We start from the raw sequence: 15,434 nt of genomic DNA, 5'->3' as shown, positions 1-15,434 counted from the left end.
TCTGAGTTTTAACAGTTTTCCTGTCGGTCTTGCTGCATACTCAAGTTTGAGAACTTCTGGACCATGCTAAATCACTGTGCTGTCAGGGAAGAAAGGACTTACACAGAGCACTGAGCATACCAGAGGAGCTTAGAGCCTTGGGAAGATGTTCTTCTGAAAGATGCTGTTATTTTGGGCTTCTGGCCCATAACTGAGGGAGTACAGTGGAAGCAGAATCTCTTAAGAAAGAGTATGTGATGGGAGGAGATGGTAGAAAGAGGTGACATCACAGCCACCTGCTGAGAATACGATGTGTTTGTAGAACAGGTGTTGATTATCCACTAAGTCTCACTGAAGTCAAGGTTGGGTAATCAGTGACAAATGAATGGACTCAAACCCAGTCCCCTGGCTCCTTAGAGAGTATGTTAAAGCCACATTTCCTCACTAGAGTAGGGTGAGGCATAGAGGTTCAGTGAGCCTCTGAATCATGAGAACCTCTCCTCAGTAACTGTCATAGCTTCTCCTGACTAGATGAGTTAGAATCAAAAGAAGAATTAAAAAGATAGTAATTTGGTGGTCCCAGGAGGGAGGGAAGACTAAGGGAAGAATTCAGAGACAGGTAGTAAGGAGACGAGGATGTCTTCAAGGTACTGCTCTGGAACCCATGACTGTCTCCTTATCTTGATCATCATTGTTACCATTTATTGGGTTGCACATGCTCTAGTATGTTACTAATCAGAAAATGCAACACAGGTGACCTTGAGTTTAATTCCCAATTTTGCCAGTGACCCCAAGCAGGTTATTGAGCTTCTCTGAGATTATTTCCTTATGTTCAAAATGAAGATCATCAGAGTTCCAACCTTATGGGATTTGAGGGAAGTTTTAAAAGAAAGAATGTATGTAAAACCCCTGGTAGATTGTCTAGCTCATAACAGGTGCTGAATAAACATTCACTGTGTTATTATTATCTTATCCAAAGGCTGGTTCACAGGACAAGGCAGCCATGGACATAAATGGATGCCTCAGTGAGTGAGGATGATAATTTAGCTGTTTGTGGACACATAAATCTCCCACTACTTGTCCGTTGCCATTCTTATCTTTACTCCCTCATCCACCACTTCAGTCCCCTCAGACCCTCACTCAGAGAGAGTGGTCTTAAGAAAGGACTCCTTCAATTTCTTGTTCCCAGAGAGGCCATGGGTCCATCTCATCTGCTTCACTGTATCACCCAACACTGTGTGCAGCATCCAGGGCATCAGAAGCTCACTCACCTGGACACCAGCTGCCAGGAGGTGGCAGTTAGAGAGGAATGTTTTCAAGGGATCTCATCTGGACATTCCTTCTGATTGATTGCTTAGCAGATTCCTGGCAAAACAAAGTTTTCTGGACCCTCTTACCTCCTTTGTCTACTTAAATGACAATAATATTTATTGATCAATTGCAATAGGCCAACTATTTTATGATACTTTAGAAATGTTATTTCATGCAAATGTTGCAATGATGTTTGTAAAGTAAGTATAATTATTTCTACTCTATAAATGATGTAAACAGTAATAGAATTTGGAATCAGGATTTAAATCACATTTCTGGCTCCAATTTAGTCTTTTATCAGTTGATGTCTTAAATGGCTGCTTCCTCTTAAACAAAATGAATACCTTGATAAGGAGGCCCCTTGGCAAGGCACATGGAGGAATGTTTTGTAGGGAAGGGGCTTGATTCTCTTTAAATTAAAGCCATCTTTCTGCTCATGCTGGTATGTGATTTGGCTCCTCTCCACTCTCTGGCCATATCTGTGTGATTATGCCTTTTTACTTAGCCTTGAAAATGGGCAATAACTCTACTCAGAGTCAAATTAAGGGGTGGGCTAGACAGGAAGTTGCCAGAGGATTGATTCTATAATAGGCTCTGAGACATCATTGGAAATTTAATGACATGGAACAGAGTTTATTTATTAATATTCCTTCCATGGAGAATTCTGCTTGGAAAAAATGTTTGATAAGACACTGAAGGTGGAAAGAGGTACCAACAGAGTTATCTTCTAGGAATGGGGGATCAGGTCAGTGCCAGGAAGGTATGCAAGTCTGGGCCAGAGCTGAATTGTCTGAGAGTACAGAGGCGAGGCTGAGGCTGCTACCAAAAAGCTATTTTCTCTGATTTCCCCATACAGAATAGATGGCCAAATAGATAAAAACATATTTCCTTGAAGGAGCACTGAATCATTCCCCTGCCCAGGGTGCTCCCACCCCTGAGTGAAGCCCTGATGCTGCTCAGAATGCTCCATGGGCCCTCATGCCCTCATACTCTTTTCTCTTTTTCCTTCTCTTTCTCCTTCTCTGGACATTTCTGTGCAGTGTTCCATTCTGATCTCCAGCTCTGGGTCATTTTCCACTACAGAACAACACCTGCAGCCTGGACAAGAACAACAGAGTATGTGAAGGGCAGTGGTGAGACCTGAGAGGCAGAGACAGAGGGCTGGGTTCCAGGACATTTCTAGCGTTAAGAACAGGAGGCTAGAATTTGGAATCTCTTGCTCTGCCTCTGCCTACATGCCTTGACCAAGACTCTTGGGCTCATCCATAAAACAATACGAAAAGCAAACATTGTTTGAGCACTTAACTATATTCCAGGCACTATTCTCAGTGCTTCATGTGTTTATGCAAATAATTCTCATAATAATCCCACAATATAATTATTGTTAAAATCTCCACTTTAAACATGAGAAATGGAGGCACAGAGAGGTTGAGTAACTTGTTCAAGTTCACACATCTAGCAAACAGGGCACAAATGCCAGTATTTTGGTGCCAGAAGTTTCATTCTTAACCACTTTGTGATACTGCCTACCTGAAGGGGACAAAAAGCATTGGTGAAGGTGAAATGAAGTCATGTATCTAAAATCTTTTTGGAAATTGAAGTTGTTTGAATGTGAATATTCTTATTAGCCCTCCCCACCCCCTAAATCTTTGCGATTGGCAGAAAGAAAAATGTGCACCTAGAGATGCCTAGAAGGGAACGGAACTCACCCAGGTGGTGTATGTAGATGGAGAAGGGGCTGCCCCTTTTGCCAAAGAGTGAAGAGAGATTCGAGTTGTTGCTCACGATTGTGTTTTCTGTACTTAGCCCATGCCCAACACACAGTAGAGCATCAGGTAATATTCATTAAATAAGTCTGGGTTTGAATCCTTGCTCTATCTATTACCTTTGGTGAGTTATTGAAGTTTTCTAAGCTTCACTGTCCTTTCATTTTGGAAATAAGAGTTTGGGTACCTACTTCAGAGGTCGTGAGGCCTAAATCTAGATAAATGTAGATTTTGAATAACTGATAATTGCTGATATTATTATACTAGACCAGTGGCCAACAATCTTTTCCTGTAAATGACCAGGTATAAAAAATATTTTAGACTTTGCAGAGTAGACTGTCCCTGTCACAGAAACTCAATGCTGCCATTGTAGTGTGAACACAGTCATAGACAATTCATAAGCAAATAGACATGGCTGTGCTACAATAAAACTTTATTTACAAAAAGCGGTGGCAGATGGGATGTGGCCCTTGGTTTGTAGTTTGCTGACCTCTGTATTCTATGGTCTGAGCAGTGTGAATCTGAAAGGTGCTAAGCCATATTAACAAACTGAAAATGTTCTTGAACTCCCTAGGCAGATCTCGTCTCTTCATTCCTTTCCAGCGTTAAGGAATGAGCAACATTTTCCTGGCAGAGACAGTGTGCTTGCAGGGGAATCTGTTCTCAGAGTTTGTGTTTGTTTGTAATATTTCTTTAACAAGTGTGAGTGGTGACAGCCCTTCCTCCCACATATTTTCCTTCTAACTCCTTGTTTCCTGGTAACTGTGCACCTTCTCCACATACCTCTAGAGTTAGTCTGTGGTGAGAACACATAGAATTTGGGAGTCTGGAACTTTGCTTGACTCCCAGATAGAACCTTAGTAATACGGTATATTTATCTAGAATAAGTGATGTGCTGAAAAATATATTAAAAAGATGGTCATTAAAAAAATGTGGTGGGGTCTTGGAAAAAGAACAAGGTAAAAATACCATATTTTATGTTAAAGAGAATGAGCCAAATGTGCTTTGGAGTGTGGACAGAGAGAGAACATCAGTATATTTTAGTGTTTACTGTTTCTCAATTATCTAAAAGGGGCCAGAGACACCACAATTGATGGGTCATCTGGAACCACATGGGATGGGTAACTGTGGCTCCACATGGGAACATGAAGGGGTTGTTAACACAAGAAGAGGGAAAGATGATAGAGACTTAAAAACTACATTTATTTTGGGTAAATATGAGGTGGCTGGCCAATCTCTCCCTTCTGAGCATCTGTTTGCTCTCCTGTGCAGATGAAAACAGATAATGTGAAAAGCACTTTGCCCATTGCTTGGCACAAAATAGATCTAGAATAAGTGGATACTATAAGTTTTCATTTTGTTCATTGATATTATTAACAAAACCTGACATTTCTTAAATCTTCACAAGCATTAGGCCTATCTGAGGTGATCACATAGTTGCTGGACTCTGATGCATGTCACCTTTCGATGTCATCGAGGACCTGCTTCCTGTACATCTTTCTGTTCTTCCGTTCTTCAAGTTTCAGCAATGTTTCTCCTTATGGTTGCAATATGGCTGCTTCACCCCCAAGCATTTTATCCTCTCAGAACATCATGTCTGACAAGAAGAAAGGGGGAGGGCTGGCAAAAGGGCCTCTTCTCCTGTGCTTTTCTTTCTATCTGGGAGGCAAATATTTCCAAGAAGGCCCCTTTCAGACTTTCTCTTACATACCATTGACCAGAAGTGTGTCACATATCCAGCTGTAAACAAATGGCTGGCAAAGCGAGTGGGTATCCAGGGTTGGCTGAGAAGACTCAGGATCAGGATTGATCCATGGGACTGAAACAAGGAAGGCGATTTTGTATGCAGGGTCTGATGAAAAAGGTACTTCCTTTCTCATCCCTCCCTTTTCCTTGAAAAACAAGTATGCTGTTTTCGTCAGTTCCTAACACAGTGCCTGGCCTAAAATGGCACTTAATATGTATTTGTTGAGGATAAATAATGACTAAATAAGTCATCAATAGAATGTTCTTCTTTTTGCCTTCTTACCATCTAGAATTCTGGTTTCCTCTTTCCTGAGTCTGGGGTAGGCAGCCATGGAGCTATTCTTTCAGTCTGACAATGACTCTTTCTAAATTTGGTAATGTGGAAAGAACTGAATATGGCCTGTCACACTGTCCACATTCAGCCTTTAATATGAGTTGGTCAGTGTGGTCAAAGACAGGCCAGCATGGGTGAGGCTGATGGTACACTCAAAGGTTGCATGCACAGACATGACCAAGCCCTTTCTAAGCAAGATTGGAAGTCAAGATAAGCTTGTTCCCTTTAGTCATCTCTTTGGGCAGTTTCCTATGGCTTTTCAAGGTCCCCTGTTAGAATGTGAACAAAATAACAGGGATCTGCAGAAAAAAACCTTAAGAGAAATGATTTAAAATGCACTAAGCACCTTGGAAGCATTAGTTGTCAAGCCTTTAATGAGATAATTATAAATGTCCTCTACTTAGCACATAGCTCAAATGGTCTACAACACCTTTTTAGGCATCACTTTGTTGATCTGGTTTGAATGAAGCACTGGAAAATATTTCTTTAAATACAAGGGTATTCTGGATTATTTGTGGTTTCAGTCTTGTTTACCCACACTGCTAGGCCAAAATAAGGATTTTTATGCTCATACCTAGAATACCCAGGGGAAGAAGACAGAATGGCAGAGTGGTTGTCTAATCTGACTTAAATCTGATCACTATCACTTAATAGTGTGATACATTGGGCAAACAGCTTAATGTCTCCAATGTCAATGTCTCAATTTCCTCATCTGCAAAATTGGGCAATAATCGAGGGTGGTTCTGGCATGGTATATAGCATATTGTAAGGGTCAAATAAATTCTATTTTTAATTGCTTTTGACAACACGTTATATTCTTCAGTTTGTCATTGAAAGGCATACTTAACAACTATAGTTGTTATCTTTGAAAAATAGATTATGCCATGTGGATATCCCAACTTCAGCCCACCCAACAACAATCCGTCAATGTTGTAAGGAGGTTTCTGTAGTCTTGGAATGGTTCTAGGCACTAGGATTATATTGAGCAACTGATGAGGCCTCATGCCACTGAAGACTTTGACCAGACAATTAAAGTGGTTTAAAAACACTCAAGAAATAGATATTTCTTTACTATGCAGAAATGAGTTTCTTTAGATTAAATGGACTGATTATGTTTCTCAAAATAGATACTTCAGGTTTCTTGATTGTGTCCTGCAGTTGGTGTGAAACATGAAGTCATGTAACACTGCAGCATAGAGTGCCTATAAAACTAGGAGCTGGGCAATGTCAGTTTACCATACCTGTTTACTAACATCATGGCACTTCACACAAGTCATCTCACTGTTCTGGGACTCGGCTCTCTGATCTCTAAAGTGAGCAAACACTCATTCGTGTCATTTGGCTGGTTATTCCGTAGTAAAAGATAAAAATATTTCATTATAGCAATTATTGCAGTTACTGCGGTATTTGAGGAGTTTTTTCAGAAGCCAGACATTTCTTGGACAAGGGGTATGAGAATCATTGTTTTTCTATCACTAATTCTTTCCAACTCTCTGAAGGTGAGTTAAAAAAAATCTTGATTTTCTGAAAGTCTGAATGAATTAATGTGGAAGTTTGGGCCCTCTGAGAAGCACACACAGAGGGCAGGATTAACCGTGCAGGAGATTTATTAGAGGAAACACCCATGAAGAAAAAGAGGAAGTAGAAGGCAGGGAGAGGCTTCAGACCTGCTGCAGGTCTCACGCCTGTGAAAGGAGAGGAGGAGGAAAGAAAATTGAGTGGCAAAGATTCTCAGATTGTAGTACAGCTCTACATTCTAGAATCTGGCATGATCAGAGGGAGTTCTTGAGCCTGTGTGAACATTTTCATGCCTTAAAACAGGGGCCCCCAACCCCTGGGACATGGACCTGTACTTTTTCCATGTCCTGTTAGGAACTGGGCTGCACAGAAGGAGGTGAGTGGTGGCCCAGCCAGTAAAGACTTATCTGTGTTTACACCTGCCCCCCATTGCTTGTATTACCTCCTGAGCTCCACCCTCTGTCATATCAGCAGTGGCATTAGATTCTCATGGGAGTGTGAACCCTATTTTGAACTGCACATGTGCGGGATCTAGGTTGCACACTCCTTATGAGACTCTAATGCCTTATGATCTGTCCTGTCTCCCCTCACTCCCACATGGGATCGTATAGTTGCAGGAAAACAAGCTCAGGGCTCCCACTGATTCTACATAATGTTGAGTTGTATAATAATTTTGTTATATGTTACAATGTAGTAATAGTATTAGTAGAAATAAAATGCACAATAAATGCAATGCAATTGAATCATCTCAAAACCACCCCCCTGATCTCATGAGTCTGTGGAAAAATTGTCTTCCATGAAACTGGTCCCTGGTGCCAAAAAGGCCGGGGACTGCTGCCTTAAGGAATGGGCCCCGACCAGTCTCCTTGTGGTGTGTAGTCATTGGCTGGGGGCTGCCTATGGGACGTGTGACCGTGACATGAACACAGCAGATATCAGCAGCTGTGGCATTCAGTCAGCTTCTCATGGCAGGAGATCTGAGCAGTATATTTTCAAGGACAGCCCCTAAATTTCCTGAAGTTTTCTGTTTTGAACACAGACTTTAATGAGTTTGAAAAAAAACCCAGAACATGTGTGATAATAGAGACTCTTTCACTCTAAATCAATGTTTCATTCCTTCCTTTGATTTTCACTTCCTCCTCTGTTTCAGCTAGGCCAATCATGTTGAAAACCCCACCCAGGTTTGTAGAGTTCCTCATTTCACAATTAAAAATAAAATCTGTATGTGAATAAGCCACTTGTACTTCCTTTGTTTTACCTGCTCAGGGAATTATGATTTACTTTCTTTTCACATGTTTTCTCCCTTCACTCCCTGGTGGCAAGGTCTTTGTTTTGGGATGACGATGTGTAATAGAGAAAACATAAGTTATGTTCCATGAGCAGACACAAATAGCTGTGTGGCCTTGGGCAAATTACATACCTCTCTGAGCCTAGGTTAACCCTTTTGTCTAATGAAGTTATCTACCTCGCTGAGATGTTGTAAATATTAGGAGAGATAATAAATATAAAGTTCTCAGCACAGTGCCTGGCACATTGTAGGTGTTTAATAAATGCAGGATGAATGAATACGCTTGAAGACTGGAGGCACACAGGCCTTTTTTCCTTTACCTACCTTCTTCCGGTGTTCCAACTCTATGCAGTCAGAGGATTTAGATGAGAACAGGCGGATGGATAAGAGACTAGAACCATAGCAACAAACAAGCCATTCTTGAACATTTATTGTGCACAGCCACTTGGTTAAACACTGCAGGACAAGAGGAGGGCACTGACTGAGGCACATTTTCTGGCCTTGTAGAGGTTGCATTTCCCCATGGCATTAAGCATTCAAAGATATGATGACTGGGGACATGGGGTGGGGAACAGGGTGATTAAAGGCATGGTCACAGGCTAAGGGTGGCAGCTTGGGAGATGGTGGAAAGTCTAATGTGAGGAAACAGAAGATGTAGCAGGAAAGTTGTCTTGGGATCAAACTCCTGAGGGTTCTGAAAACCAAGCTGAGGAAACTGGACTTGATTCTGTAGATAGTAGTGAGTCAATACAGGCTCTCAAAGAGAGACTTGAAATGGTCCAGCTCGTGAGAAGGATTCACTGAGAAAGAATACACTGAAATGGCATGACTGAACAACCCCAAGGCAGGAGGTCCCCCTTGGTGGGTTGGGCCAAACACCGTTGTCAATAAATGAGGGTTATAATGTCTTTATTTTCCTTTTCAATACAGGCAATCTCCAATAATGGACCACTGAGAGCTAGCATGTTGCTCTTCCCTGTGGGGAGAAACACAGGGAGCGAAAGTTTTAATCTCTGTTAGAAATGAGCTTGCTTTAGTAGAGGGCAGAAGAATCACACTTGCCTACTAAGTCACATTTGTTCAATCAGTGACATTTGCTCCGAGCTCCTACCGTGAGTCAGGTCCTGTGCCAATGGCTGGGGTGTAAAAGCAGGCATATCGTCTGCCCTCAGTGGGCTTTGCCTTCTATTGGGATAGCAAAACAAGTAAGTGACTGCAGTAGTACAAGACTAAGGGCCAAAAGGAATGGGACAGACAGGGAGTGATATGGAAATTTGCTAGGAGAAAGAGAATAATAGAAGATAAAATAGTGGAGAAAGACTTCTCAGAGGGGATGAGACCTCAACTCAGTTTTAAATTTATTTATTTTTTTACAAATAATAGTTGTACATATTTGGGGATATGTGTGATATTTCGATACCCATATAAAATGTGTAATAATCAAATCATGGTAATCAGGATATCCATCACCTCAAAAGTTCATCTTTTCTTTGTCTTGGGAATGTTACAATTCTTCTCTTTTAGTTACATTTTGAAATATATAATAAATTAGTGTTAACTATAAGTTCGCTTCTGTACTATCAAATACTAGAATGTATTTCTTCCAGCTGACAGTATTTTTTTTAACCCTTTAACCAATTTCTCTTTGGGGGGATTTGGGGAGTAACACAGAAGCTTGGAAGTGTAGTATATAAAGAATGAGAGTATACCCACTGGAATCTGACTGGGTGGTGTAGACGCTGAATCCACTTCCTAGCTGTGCGCACTAGAGCATGTTATCCTCTGTGCCCCAGTGTCCTCACCGTTAAAATGGAAACACTGGTGGGAGCTCACACGTAGCGTTGTTAAGTAGACAGAGCATGGGTCAGAAATTCTTTTCTGTAAAGGGCCAGATAATAAATATGTTAGGCTTTGCAGGCCATTTAGTCTCTGCGTCAACTTCTCAACTCTGTTACCACAGTCGAAGGCAGCTGCAGGCCACAGGTTAACAAATAACTGGCTGTATTCCAAGAAACTTTATTTACAGACACCAAAATTTGATTTATGTCATTTTCATTTGTCACAATCTATTACTATTGTTTTGATTTTTTCCAATCATTTAAAAATGTAAAATCCTGCTGGGCACGGTGGCTTCTGCCTGTAATCCCAGCACTTTGGGAGGCCAAGGTGGGTGGATCACTTGAGGTCAGGAGTTTGAGACCAGCCTGACCAACATGGTGAAACCCTGTCTCTAGTAAAAAAAAAAAAAAAAAAAAAAAAAAAAACAACAAAAAAAAAACAGCCAGGTATGGTGGCACACGGCTATAATCCCAGTTACTTGAGGTGCTGAGGCAGAAGAATCGCCTGAACCCGGAAGGTGTAAGTTGTGGTGAGCTGAGATTGTGCCATTGCACTCTAGTCTGGGCAAAAAGAGTGAAACGCCATCGCAAATAATAATAATAATAATGTAAAAGCCATTCTTAGTTCTCTGGCTATACAAAAATAAGTGACATGCTGGATTTGGTCCACAAACCATAGTTTCCAGCCCCTCTGATAGAGTAACAGACTCCAAAGGTCAGCTGTCATTATTTTTAACCTTACTTGTTAGACAGGAAAATGGAGTCTAGAGTATTCATACAAGACTCCAGAAAGAAATTTTTGCCATGTGGGGTCTCATCAAGTATCTTCTATCAGCTATATATACGTACAAGGGAAGTGCAAAGGATTCTGTAAAAGACTGATTTCTTTTGCTAGCATAAATAATACATCTGAATTCTAAAGGAGCCTCATCTTCCATGCAAGGTTTTACTTAACAGAATATTTAATGTGATAGGATTATGCTCTACAAGACCCAAATGAAGAGTTCTACCCAGCTAAGGGGGAAGCACTATAGCAACACAGGGTATCAGCTCTGAGTCCCTTCCTGTATTAGGTTGTTCTTGCATTGCTGTAAAGAAATATCTGAGACTAAGTAATTTACAAAGAAAAGAGATTTAATTAGCTCACGGTTCTGCAAACTGTACAGAAGCATGATACTGGCATCTGCTTGGCTTCTAGGGAGGCCTCAGGGAACTTACAATCACGGCAGAAGGTGAACAGCCAGTAGGCATATCACACGGCAAAAGTAGGAGCCAGAGAGTGCGATGGGAGAAGTGCTACACACTTTTTTTTTGAGACGGAGTCTCTCTCTGTCACCCAGGCTGCAGTGCAGTGGCACAACCTCGGCTCACTGCAACCTCCACCTCCTGGGTTCAAGTGATTCTCCTGCCTCAGCCTCCCGAGTAGCTGGGAATACAAGTGCATGCCACCATGCCTGGCGTATTTTTTTTTTTTTTTGTATTTTTGGTAGAGACGCAGTTTTACCATGTTAGCCAGGATGGTCTCCATCTTCTGATCTCGTGATCCACCCGCCTCAGCCTCCCAAAGTGCTGGGATTATAGGCATGAGCCACCATGCCCGGCCGGTGCAATACACTTTCAAATGACCAGATCTCACAAGAACTCATCACTATCATGAGGACAGTACAAAGGGTGATGGCACTAAACCATTCATGAGAAATCTGCCCCCATGAGCCAATTACCTCCCACCAGTCCCCACCTTCAACATTGGGGATTACATTTTAATATGAGATTGGAGGGGGCAGGGGCAAACATCCAAACTGTATCACTTCCTCAACTGAAGTTTCTCTCCACTGATCAGCTCTCTTTATGTATGACTTCTAGAGCTCTAAAAATGGCAGCCACAGGAAAGCAGAATATCCCAAACAGCAGAGAAAGGTAGCTGAAACGAAGGCACATACCTTCTTCAGCGGGTGGTAGTTATGTACTTGGGGTTTGGCCACAAATCCAAGACAGAAATGAAAGACCTATCTATGAGTACAACAAACTCATGTTTCTTTTTGTTTGTTTTGTGTTTTTTAAAAGAGTTAAACAAAACAAACAAAAAACACTTTGGAATTTTTTTGCTTTAAAATAACACTTACGTTTTGACTGATCTGTGACTTACTCTTTTCCCCCAGCTCAGCAAGCTCTGTGCGCTCCTCCTCATTTTCTGGGGAAGAAAGAATGTTTCAGCTAAAACCTAGTGTCAATCACTGTGTGAAGAAAATGAACAGGCAGGATGTGCCTAGGAACAGTACCTAATTTGAAGCTTCATGTTTCCCTTAGCCTGAGGGAATGTGTATTTGTGTGTTGCCTGAGTGTTTGGAAGCCGTTTGGGTACAGTTAGCCCATTTGTTTCTCAGATTTTTTTTAATTGTAAAAAAAGTGTTTGTATGCCATCTAAATTTACTACTTCTCCTTCTCCCACCCAGAGTAAACCAAAAGAGATGGTACATTCAAGGAATCTAACAAACTTTCCCTTAGCTGATCTCCCTGGCCCCCTCTTCCCATCCGTCTTTGTTCACAAAACAGCCAGGGTCATTTTTTGGAGACACACTGTTGCCTCCTCTGCTTACTTTCCTTGGGGGGCCCTCATTGGCCATGGGATAAAGTCCCATCTTCTGAAACGACATATAAGTGTCTCTAGGATCTGAGGCTATTCCTGTGTTTCCAGTTACGTGTCTTCTCTCACTGTGGACTCTGAATTCAAGTCACTCTACGGTTTCCAAAAGTCACAGCTGGCCCACATCCCTGTGCCTTTGCCTATGCTTTCCCCTTGGAATTGAGTGCTTTCCACCCAAGATCAGCCTAGCTTGGGTGAAGCCTGGATAGAACAAAGAATCCAACCTGAGGAAGCTCTCTAGCAACCAGGCCTCTCAATTCTCCCTCACCCCTTTCAAATAGCAAATGTGTCCATTATTTTGAAGAATGAGAAGTGCAAGAGTGGGTGGAAGAACCCATCCCTGTATCTGCCTCAAATGTCCTGAGCATCCTCTCTGTCCTGGGTGTGGGAATGTAGCAATGAATTAGCCCTCAGTGAACTCGCAGCTAGCAGGGAAGATGAGAACAGTCCATGAACTTCCAAAACACCAGGCAGGAACTAATAAGAATATGTACAAACAGAAGGCTCCATAGAAAGCTCAGAGGAGGGAGAAACTATATGAAGCTGGAATAATCAGAAAAGACATTTTGGAGCATTTCCCCTGTGACTTTAACCTTGAAAATAAGAAATATTTGAATATGCAGAGAAGGTGGGAGAGTTTTGATGCCAGAGTTCAGTCTGTGCAAAGACAAGGAGGTGGAAGATAAACTGGGCTTTCAGAGAACAGAGAGCCTTAGCTTGGCAAGAGCAAGTAGGAGCTGAAGAAAGAAAAGACAGACTAATGGGTCAGGGACAGACAATGGAGGAACCAAAGGTGTTGGCTGACAGCTAACCTACAGATTCCCTACTCCCAGCCATCCACAGACTCAGAAAGCTTCTTTCCTGATTCAAATTGGAAAAGAGGTTGCTTGGCAGCCAGAGATTGATCAGGATGCTGCTGGTGTGCCTTCAGGCCACCAGCAAGACAGTTCCAATGCCTTAAAGTTGTATTAGAGCAATTTTGTCTATTTTGACTTTCTACTGAGTTTATTAAAAGCATGTTCAGTGAAATGGAAGATAAGGGTCAACTGCTGATAAGAACTCAATTGAATTGAAAAGAAAAAGTCAGGCCAGGTGTGGTGGCTCACACCTGTAATCCCAATACTTTGGGAGGCTGAGGATGGCAGATCACGAGGTCAGGAGTTCCAGAGCAGCCTGGCCAATATGGTGAAACGAGTCTCTACTAAAAATACAAAAAGTAGCCTGGCGTGGTGGCATGCGCCTGCAGTCCCAGCTACTCAGGAGGCTGAGGCAGAAGAATCGCTTGAACCCAGGAAGCAGAGGTTGCAGTGAGCGAAGATCATGCCACTGCACTCTAGCCTGGGAGACGGAGTGAGACTCGTCTCAAAAAAAAAAAAAAAGAAAAAGTAAAAGAAAAAGTCAGAGGAATATAGTTATCGTGTGTGTGTGTGTTTGTGTGTGTGTGTGTTTACTCACCTTCTTGCAGAGCTTTTCCAACATCATCGAAGAGCTTTTCCAACATCATCGAAGAGCTTTTCCAACATCATCTCTTCTTTAGTTCTTTAGGGCTCAGTGCTCTCTGTGGCTTGGTAAATGAGGAAATATTTGAATGAGAATGAAGGTAACCAGATAATTACTTTTATATCGATGTTTTCTGTGCAAGACAGTATTTAGTTGGCTACAGCTGGTTCTTGACTCCTGGGCTGATTGGACTCTGATTGGAGTTCTACCACCTGGTATGTCTAGTCAACAAACATTTTCTGGGCCCCAACAAGGCATCAGGAACTGTGCTATGTCTTAAAATAGGGGGGTTGGGTGGAGGCACAAAGAAATAATGGAAATGACCCGTCTTCTTGAGAACTGTGCATCTAATGGAGCGAATACATATGTCCAGACACTTTTGGTTCAATGTATTAAGGGACCAGGTAAAAGTAGGCACTGGATGCTGTGGGAGCCCAGAGGGGAAACACCTCATCCAGCCTGAACTAAGGATGTTGGAAAGGGCCAGGGAGGGTTATCTAAAGGAGCTGACACATCAGTGCAATTAGCATCTTCCAGTGGTTGGTCCAGCTTTAAAATCACAGCACCTCAAAGCTGGCTATCCCTGAGGTCACCGCATCTGTCAGACTTAATAGTCATCACCTGTTTAATTATCTGATGTTCCTCACAGCTTCAAAGAACAAAGACAGCTTCTGTTTTGCTTATTATGTGTCCCCACGACATAACAGTGCCCAGCACCTAATAGGTACCTTAAAAATATGAGTTGCGTGTCAAGGGAGAAAATATTAGCACATGAATTTTCACCTTCTCTCCAAGTGCTAAGGGGAATCCTCTTGTAATATTTATTGACTACCTACTGCGTTCTTAACTCTGAGCCAAGTCTAGAAGGAAATAATAAAATCAGGAGAAACATAGTAGAATATTTGGACCACAAGACAACTTGGACATCAGCTGTTTCTATAACTCATTTCTACCATAAAAAACAAGTTCAGAAAAGTTGCCTTGTAACTACTAGTGCAAGGTCACCCAGGTAATTAGTAGCAAGCAAATCTGAAATCCAAGTATCCTGAATTTCAGTCCTCAGTTCCTTCCTCTGAACCATGGGTATTGTATCAGTTACAGACATGTGCAGAGGAAGCACAAAGGAGTCTGTAAAGGACGTACTTCTTTTGCTGGCAGACAGAATATATCTGAATTCTAATGCAGCCTCATCTTGCAAGTAAGGCTTTGTTTAACAGAATATTTTATGTGATAGGATTATGTTCTACAAAACCCAAAATTTTAAAGGATGCTTTCTTTGCCCATCTGTAATTGCTTCTGGCGGGTGCACCTTCCACTTTATAAAAAAGATTCTTTTCCCTCTTTCATCTATCTCAGAGAGGCTCCAGAGGGAAATGTAGGAAACAAATGCTTGTTCAAACTGTAATGTTCCCTTGAAAAGCGAAGCTTGAAATCCTGTAGGAATCTCTGTGTTTTTTCAGAATTGATTTTGACACTGTAGAACTACATCCTAACTAGTTTTTATGCCAAA

This window comes from Rhinopithecus roxellana, chromosome 9 (assembly GCF_007565055.1).
Source record: "Rhinopithecus roxellana isolate Shanxi Qingling chromosome 9, ASM756505v1, whole genome shotgun sequence".
NCBI classification, from domain to species: domain Eukaryota; kingdom Metazoa; phylum Chordata; class Mammalia; order Primates; family Cercopithecidae; genus Rhinopithecus; species Rhinopithecus roxellana.
Note: the sequence above shows the minus strand (reverse complement) of the source record.